This window comes from Megascapheus bottae, chromosome 10, assembly GCF_031878675.1.
Source record: "Megascapheus bottae isolate mThoBot1 chromosome 10, mThoBot2.hap1, whole genome shotgun sequence".
Taxonomy (NCBI): domain Eukaryota; kingdom Metazoa; phylum Chordata; class Mammalia; order Rodentia; family Geomyidae; genus Megascapheus; species Megascapheus bottae.
The window spans coordinates 1782137-1791475 of NC_143518.1; the positions used below are offsets into that span (position 1 = coordinate 1782137).

A 9339-nucleotide genomic window follows, 5' to 3' on the forward strand; every position below is an offset into this window, starting at 1 on the left:
CTCCCAGCTCATCTTGATTTCCCCTTCCCTATCCAATTTCAAATAACCAATTAAGCACATATAAACTATATCAGATAAGGTGAAATATTGTAACAATATGAGATAACCAAGGGACAGCAAAAGAGATGAGAGATAACACAGTACATTAAGGACAACAATCACTCATTATATAGCTTTTGTTTCCTTATCCTGCAAGTCCTTACATTTAGCATCAGATTATCTGGCCTTATGTCTCTAGATTTTGTTCTATTGTAAATTTCTGCTAGGAGAGCCCAAGGTTTCTACTGATTTGATTATGACAAATGAGGGAAACTATTGAGCCTATGTTCCTTTGAGTGTGGCTTACTTTACTTAATATGATTTTTTTTCTAAGTCTTTCCATTTTCTTACAAATGGGGCAATGTCATTCTCTATGACAGTAGCATAGAATTCCATTGTGTATAAATACCACATCTTGTTGATCCACTCATCAACTGAGGGTTGGTTCCAGATCTTTGCTATGGTAAATTGTGCTGCAATGAACATCATTGTGCTAGTGGATTTAGTATGTCCTTGTTTCTAGACAATTGGGTAAATGGCAAGTAGTGGAATCGCTGGGTCATAGGGGAGGTCTATGTTTAGTCTTTTGAGGAACTGCCATATTGCTTTCCATAGTGGTTGAATGAGTTTGCACTCCCACCAACAGTGTAATGGTGATCCCTCCTGGCCACATCCTCTCCAGCATCTGTTATTAGTTTTTTTGATCCTGGCCATTCTAACTGGAGTGAGGTGGAATCTTAGAGTTCTTTTGATTTACATTTCTTTTATGACCAGAGATGTCGAGCACTTCTTCATGTGTCTATGGGCCATTTTTTTTTTTGGCCAGTCCTCAGCTTGAGCTCAGGGCCTGAGCACTGTTCTTGGACTTTCTCAAGGCTAGAGCTCAACCACTTGAGCCTCAGCACCACTCTGGCTTTTTTCTATGTATGTGGTACTGAGGAATCGAACCCCGGGCCTTCGTGCATGCTAGGCAAGCACTCTACCACTAGGCCAAACTCCCGGCCCTCTATAGGCCATTTTTATTTCTTCTTCAGAGAAGACTCTCTTTAAGTCTTTGGCCCATCTTTTAATGGGATGGTTGTTACTTTGGAGATTAGTTTTGGAGTGATTCAATTTTTTGAGCTGTTGATATATTTTAGATATGAGACCTTTGTCCGTTGTATGGTTGGTGAAGATCTTCTCCCATTCTGTAGGCTTCCTAATTAATTTACTAGCTATGTCCTTTGCCATACAGAAGCTCTGCAGTTTAATGCAGTCCCACTTATCCAGACTTTCTCTGATTTGTTGTGTTTTTTGGTCCTTATTAAGAAAGTTTCAACCTGTGCCAAGGAGACCTAGTGTATCTCCTATTCCTTCTTGTGAAGTTTTCAGTGTATTTGCTTTTACCTCAAAGTCTTTGATCCATTTGGAGTTAATTCTAGTGCAGGGTGACAATCTCCTTCCACATTTTAACTATATGAAACCTTCAATCCTGCTAGCAAGACGAATCAAGGATCCCAAAGGCTGTGGGAACTACTTCTTCCACTTCTCCATCCCATTGAGGGAGTGAATCTGGGCATGGCACAGAAGGGGTTAAGAAATCTTTCTGTGTAAAGAACAAGCCTTTATTGATTGTGTTACCTGATTTGGAAATATCCAAGTGGTGTTCAATTTCACATGCAACTCTGGCTGTTTCTGGCACCCAACAATAAAAATCCTAATGTTTCCTGTGGGATTCTTGGTGACTGCTACTATTTTATCTGAATTACCTCTTGTAAAATAATGTAAACAACTGCCCATATTGTATTCATGAAGGAAACTCTCCTGCTGAGCCCAAACCTCAAGGCTGTCTAAACAGAGATCAACTGCATTACATTATGATGAAACTCTATCCTTATCTGTTTCTACAAGACTGGATCTAGGTCCTTAGGTCTGGAGAATTTTGTATAGAGGAAGCTATTTCCACTCAATGACATCTTTAGATAATAATCTTAACAGTATGCAGATCTGATGCTTTGAAGGGCTCTGAACCAATCATAGATGCTCTGGCTTTGGTGGGTGTGGTTTGAGTGAGTGATTATAGGTGGGCTGAGGAGCCAATTTTGATGGTCTAAACGGAAAGGATTTCAGACTAAGTATATGAGAAGCCATTGAGGAATTTTTTTAAATAATACAAACTTCCCAGGAGCTGATGGTGCATGCCTATAACCCTACCTATTCAAGAGGATCACTAGCCCAAAAGATACAAACCTGAAGGTAATAGTTACAAAGATGCAGTCAGTCTGAGGCACAAGGTAGGAATCAGTATTATTTATGTCTCTCGTGTGCTTTTAAGATATTTTTGATAAGTAGTTTTTGAAATGCATGAGGCTAGAGCTGGTTTTCCTCATAATGCTTTTTTTATGAAAACAGAAGGACATAAGATTATGACCTTTGGATCATGCTAAAATAAATATCCCAGTGCACTTTTTGAAAAATTCGTTTTTCAAATATAAGGTTGGGATAGCAAACGAAGCATTAAATTGTTAGGAAGAAGCAGCTTGGTAAATCTATGTAACATGTCAAATGTGTTAGGTTCTCCCAGGCACTCTCGTGGCCCTGGTGGTCTGGCTGTCTCTGCTAGTCAGGATAAATTAGGTTATAACTATGGAAACAGTCCCTAAATCTCAATGGCTTGGTACAGCAGTGTTTATTTACCACACATTTGATGGCTGTGCTCCACAGCATTTTCTCTGGGGCCCAGGCTGACAGAGCAGCCTCTGTGTTGCACATTCCTGGTTACTGTGGCAGGAGGGGCAGAGAAGACATGGCGAACCACACAGAGGCTCTTAAAGCCTCTGCCCAAATAGGTTCACCCAGCTGGGCCCGAATTCCATGGGTAGACTTGTGTAATTCCACCACAGGGTAGGATATCAAATATTTAGAATGAAAGCACACCACATAATTCTTTTAAAAAAAAAATAAATAGTTCTTGTCTTAAACTTCCAGAAAACAAGTGTTTGTGTTGAGTACCTACCATGTTGCAGACACCGTGTAGCCCCTGGAAGACTCTCTGGAGTTTTCATAGAAGGGATAAAAGGAGAAAATAAATATTTCTCTTCGAAGAAAAACCTGGATAGGGTGGGCAGTGAGTATCTTCATAGGAGATGTTTGAGCTCAGAATGTAATCCTGGCCTAGGGGAGACAAAGCTTAGAGACTTCAGAGCAGCAAGGGTAGATGCTTAGGTCGGGACCAGGACTAAGTAGCTGGGGAACCACAAGTAGACTAAAATATCTAAAACTGAGTGAGCCTGGCATTGGTGGCTCATGCCTGGCATCCTAGTTACTCAGGGAGGGGCTGAGATCTGAGGATTGGCATTCAAAGATAGCTTATCCCCAAATATCCACCAGAAAACCAGAAGTGACTCTGTGGCTCAAGTGGTAGAGCCATAGCCTTGAATCGAAAAGCTCAGGGACAGCGCCCAGGTCCAGAGTTTAAGCCCATGACTGACGGAAAGGAAAGGAAAGGAAAGGAAAGGAAAGGAAAGGAAAAAGGAAAAGGAAAAGGAAGAAAAGAAAAGGAAGGAAGAAAAGAAAAAAAGGAAGAAAAGGAAGAAAAAGAAGGAAGGAAGGAGGGAAGGAAGGAGGGAAAGAGAGAAGGAGGGAGGGAGGGAGGGCAGGAAGGAAGGAGGAGTGAGCCTCTAGAAGGGATAAATGAAACCGGTACGGTCAGAACCCTTGTATGTTCACGTGGAGACGAGGAGCAGTGGCGGGAGGTACAGCAAAGGCGGGACCGTGTTCCTATCTTTCTGATTAAGGAAATCGTCCTACCTCCCGTTTGAGTATGGGCTTTTCAGCGAGAGATAAATCCAAGCGATGACTGGTCGGGAGAATTCCTGGACTGGTGTGAGTAAACGTGTAGATACAGAGCTTGGCCGCTTCTGGACTTGAATTTCAAAGGAAGAGACGAGAAAGCCGTGGAGGAGGTGGACCTGAGCCACGATACGAAGCAGAATTCCAATGGCTGAGTTGGGGGGCGGGGAGGGGGAGCCCAGGGGAGGCCGGAGGAGATTCCAAGGGTGCTTTGGGCCAGAGTCCGTTTAAGATGCCCATTGTCCGTCTAACGTGGCGAACGTGGATCTGCACACAGGGAGGGGCCTGGATGAAGTGGGGCGCCAGGACGTGGTGCAGGAGGATGTACCCCCAGCCTGGGCCTCCCCCCCCACGCCCACCCCCGGCCTCACGCGCCCCCACCCCACCCCACCCCACCCCCAGCACCCACACGCGCGCACGCGGTCACCGGGGAAACGGGCAGAGCTCACCCGCCAACCTGAAGCTGGATTCATGGCAGCCACCAACAAAGCAGTTGTGGGGCCGTTGGTGGGGGCAGTGGACCAGGGTACCAGCTCGACACGTTTTTTGGTGTTTAATTCCAAAACAGCCGAAGTGATTAGTTATCACCATGTGGAAGTGAAACTGCAGTACCCCAAAGAAGGCTGGGTGGAGCAAGACCCGGGGGAGATCTTACAGTCGGTGTGCGAGTGTATGGAGAAAACGTGCGAGAAGCTGGGCCAGCTCAATGTGGAGGTTTCCAACATCAAAGCTCTGGGCTTCACCAACCAGAGGGAGACGACCGTGGTGTGGGACAAGGTCACCGGAGAGCCGCTCTACAACGCGCTGGTGTGGCTGGATCTCAGAACCCAGTCCACCGTGGAGGTTCTGAGTAAAGAGATCCCCGCCAACAACAACTTCCTCAAGGCCAAGACGGGCCTGCCCCTCAGCACCTACTTCAGCGCCGTGAAACTCCGCTGGCTCCTGGACAACGTGATCAAGGTGCAGAAGGCGGTGGAGGAGAAGCGCGCCCTCTTCGGCACGGTGGATTCGTGGCTCATCTGGAACCTGACCGGAGGAACCCGCGGGGGCGTCCACTGCACGGATGTGTCCAACGCCAGCCGGACCATGATCTTCAACATCCACTCCCTCAAGTGGGACAAAGAGCTCTGTGAATTCTTCGGCATCCCCATGGAGATTCTTCCTAACATCCGGAGTTCTTCGGAGATCTACGGCCTGATGAAATCGGGGCCCCTGGAGGGCATCCCCATCTCTGGGTGTCTAGGGGACCAGTCGGCCGCTTTGGTGGGACAGATGTGCTTGCAGGACGGACAGGCCAAAAACACCTATGGAACGGGATGCTTCTTGTTGTGCAACACGGGCCGGAAGTGCGTGGCGTCCGAGCACGGCCTGCTGACCACGGTGGCTTACAAACTTGGCAGAAACAAACCGGTGCACTACGCCCTGGAAGGCTCCGTGGCCATAGCCGGGGCCGTGGTGAGCTGGCTGAGAGACAACCTCGGAATTATTAAGGAAACGGAGGAAATCGAGAAACTCGCCAAAGAAGCAGGCACCTCCTATGACTGCTATTTTGTGCCAGCCTTTTCGGGGTTGTACGCGCCCTACTGGGAGCCCAGCGCCAGAGGGATCATCTGCGGACTCACCCAGTTCACCAACAAATGCCACATTGCCTTTGCGGCCCTGGAGGCCGTCTGCTTCCAAACGCGAGAGATCTTGGATGCCATGAATCGGGATTGTGGGATTCCACTCAGTCACTTGCAGGTGGATGGAGGAATGACGAGCAATAAGATCCTCATGCAGCTCCAGGCAGACATTCTGTGCATCCCCGTGGTGAAGCCCTCCATGACGGAGACCACGGCCCTGGGCGCCGCCATGGCCGCCGGGGCTGCAGAAGGAGTTGGCGTGTGGGATCTCGAAGACAAGGACATGGAAGATGTCCCGACAGAGCGATTTGAACCCCAGATCAACGCGGAGGAAAGCGAATGCCGTTATGCTACGTGGAAGAAAGCTGTGATGAGATCCATCGGGTGGGTGACGACCCAGTCTCCGGAGCAAGGTGATCCAAGCGTCTTCTGTAGTCTGCCGTTGGGCTTCTTTATAGTGAGCAGCATGGTAATGTTAATCGGGGCCAAGTACATCACAGATACCCTATAATGCCATCTGATGGGCCCCCAAGATAGAAGCTTTGTGTGCAATCAGAGAATCCAGGGGTTCTTTTTTTTTTTTTTAACCTGATGATGACATTTATAGACTGACATTACTTATCTTCCGCTTGTTACATGGTCTTCCCAGAAGACCTGTGACTTGAAATAAAGAAAATGCAGCCGAAATGATGCTCTAGAAACCTTTTGGTGTGTTTTTTAAATGTTGATGGTCACGGCCTGCAACCCTTGAGGCTAATCCCTATATCAACATAGCATCCGCCCTCCCCCCTCCCCCCTTCCCTGTAAGATCTAGGAGGAATTCTCCTGCTGTTGGAATTTCTCCACAAACCTATATTAGACACTAAAAGACCAGGGTTGCATTCTCTGTACTACATGTGCCTGAGGAAGGGGCTATTCATAGATTATTGAAAATGAAGAACCTTTTGTTTATAACAGAATTCCCAAGTTGTCTTTTCCACACACTAGAAGATAACATCTTCACAGAATATTTAAATGGAAACTTCTACTAAGCAGCTAACATGGCGATTTACTACTCATAACTTGGATATCTCCTGAAAAGTAGTTGCCAACACTGAAATTGTTCAGATATTTTAGATTGTCTAACTAATTATCATGGCTTCTGGCCTGGATCTTACAGGGAAGGACACTTGCAGTCATTTGCCACCTCTTATCTTTTGTATATGAATAACATATGTGCCTGTAGAGTTCCCACACTGAGCGTAACCTGTTTCTAAATTAAGAGAATATTGAATTAAGGAGAGTAGAAATGATGCTGGGTGTTTACGTGTTTGCTGGTTTGATTGGTTGGTGGGTGGATGGGTAGTAATAGATTCTAAACTGGGCCTTGTAGGTATTAGGCAGTGTTTAAGGCTAAAGGCATACTCCACCACTTAGGGTTTGTCTGAAGCAGACTATTATGTGCATCAATATTTTGGGGGGAAAAGCTATGTACATTTTAGGGGCAAGGGAAAACTTTTTTTTTTTTTGGTCGGTCATGGGTCTTGAACTCTGGGCCTGGGTGCTGTCCCTGAGCTCTTCAGCACAAGGCTACTGCCCTATCCCTTGAGCCACAGAGCCACTTCAGGTTTTTCTAGCCATTTCCGGTTTTCTAGTAGTTAATTGGAGATGAGTCTCACTGTCTTTAGCTTCCAGGCTGGCGTTGATCCTCAGATCTCAGGCTCCCGAGTATCTAGGATTACAGGCACGAGCCACTGCACCTGGCAAGCGCAAATATTTTTAAGGACATGTTGCTTACAAAACTAAGAGAAAATGACTACAAAAAAATAAATTAGGGAAGTGGTGCTGTGGCTCAAGGGGTAGAGCGATAGCCGTGAGCTGAAGAGCTCAGGAATAATGTACAAAGCCCAGAGTTCAAGCCCCACAACTGACAAAAAATAAGAAAGGAAGAAAGAAAGGGAGAAAGGGAGAGAGAGAAAGAAAGAGAGAAAGAAAATAAATTAGGAAAGCAAGAGCTGAATTAGATTAAGAAATGAGTAGAAACAGGACAAAAGTCTAGGGTTGAACCCAGTGAAATGAGATGCTCCCTTTGTCTAACAAACCTATCACTTAGTAGTTGTCCCAGTTACCAGATAGATTGTTAGGGACTCATTAAATGAGTAAATGGCCCAAAGCCCAAGAGCATAGATGCTGGCAGTTTCATAGTAGTATGTTTTATAATTGTTCTACTATTATTATTGTCTCACTTTATGTAATTCAGAAATTGAACTTTTCTATACGAATGTTTGTGTAGTATAGGATAGAATTTAGTGCTGTCTGTAGCCTTAGACATTTACTGGACATCTGGTGTGGGTTAGGAGAACACTGTCTGTATACTCATAAACACAAACACACACATACACATTCTATTTTGTTCCTTTTGAGTGTGTGCTGGTACTGAGGCTTGAACTCAGGACCTAGGTACTCTCCCTTCACTTTTTCCCTCAAGGCTATAACACTACCACTTGCACCACCCTCCACTTCTAGCTTTTTGGTAGTTAGTAATGAGAATTTCACTGATTTTCCTTCCCTGGGGTGGCTTTGAACCATGTTCCTCAAACCTCAAGCCCCCTAAGTAGCTAGGATAACAGGTGTGAGCCACCAGCATTCAGCATCTATTTTGTTTCTTTTAGTACTTTCAAGTTAGTATTGCCATTTACCTTGTTTGCTTCTATTCTAAATAAAATTCAATAAAATTGTGTTTGGATTGGGAAACTGATGGTAGGAACTGAATGACATTTCTTTCATGAAATGATAAATGGAAAGATACAATATAGATTGAAAAGATTAATATTGTTAAAATATATTTACATCCTAAAATGTTCTAATATTTAATGTTGTTACCATAGAAATCCTAATGACACATATTTGTGTGTGTGTGTGTGTGTGTGTGTGTGTGTGTGTGTGTGTGTGTGTGTACTGGTCCTGGGACTAGAGACTGAGACTGAGGGAATAGGTATTCCGGGTTTTTTGTGCTCAAGGTTAGCATGCTGCCACTTGAGCCACAGCTCAACTTTTGGCTTTTTTTTGGGGGGGGAGATAATTGGAGATAAGTGTCTCAGGGGTTTTCCTGCCTAGGCTGGCTTTTAACCAAAATCCTTACATCTCAGCCTCTTAAGTAACTAGGATTACATGTGTAAGCCACTATGATCTGGCCTCCAATAATACTTTTTTGTTTTGGTCAGTCGTGGGACTTGAACTCTGGGCCTGGGCAGTGCCCCTGAGCTCTTCAGCTCAAAGTTACCCCCTACCCCTTGAGCCACAGCGCCACTTCCAGTTTTCTGGTGATTAATTGGAGATAAGAGTCTCATGGACTTTTTAGTGCCCAGGCTGGCTTTGAACCACGATCCTCAGTTCTCAGCCTCCTAAGTAGTTAGGATTACAGGTGTGAGCCGCCATGCCTGGCTTCCAATAATATTTTTATAAGAATAAAAGAAATAATTTAATAATCTAGATTATCACAAAATAACAATAAAACTGAAAACATTACTCTTCTCAATTTCAAAATACATTGTCAAGCTGCAGAAACCAAAATAATATGGTATTGGCATAAAATTATACACAACTAAAAGACATGTATAGACATTTCTCCAGAGAAGATATAAAAATGGCCAATAGGCATATGAAAAATGCTCAACATTACTAATTATCAGGAAACTTCAGACTAAAGTCCAAATGAAAGTTCATTCTTCTTTGGATGACTATTTTGTAAGGAAAAGTGTTGATGAGGATGTGGAGACATTGTTATGTGCTGTTGCTTGAAAAGCCAATAAAAAATATTATGGTTGGGCTGGGAGTGTGGCTTAGTGGTAGAGTGCTTGCCTAGCAT

At 44.7% G+C, this 9339-nt stretch overlaps 1 long non-coding RNA gene and 1 pseudogene across 1 annotated transcript in view; one reads left to right on the forward strand and one right to left on the reverse strand.

Moving 5' to 3' along the window:
- Positions 1 to 4235, reverse strand: part of LOC150057320 (uncharacterized) — a 33143-nt gene extending 28908 nt beyond the window's left edge. The window contains exons 1-2 of the long non-coding RNA XR_016536815.1: positions 3829 to 4235; positions 3035 to 3129 (exon numbers count right to left, since the gene is read on the reverse strand). This is a non-coding gene — a long non-coding RNA (uncharacterized LOC150057320). The remainder of the gene's footprint in view (positions 1 to 3034; positions 3130 to 3828) is intronic.
- Positions 4236 to 4283: 48 nt separating this feature from the next.
- On the forward strand, positions 4284 to 6182 carry LOC150057322 (glycerol kinase pseudogene; annotated as a pseudogene).
- Positions 6183 to 9339: the final 3157 nt, after the last annotated feature.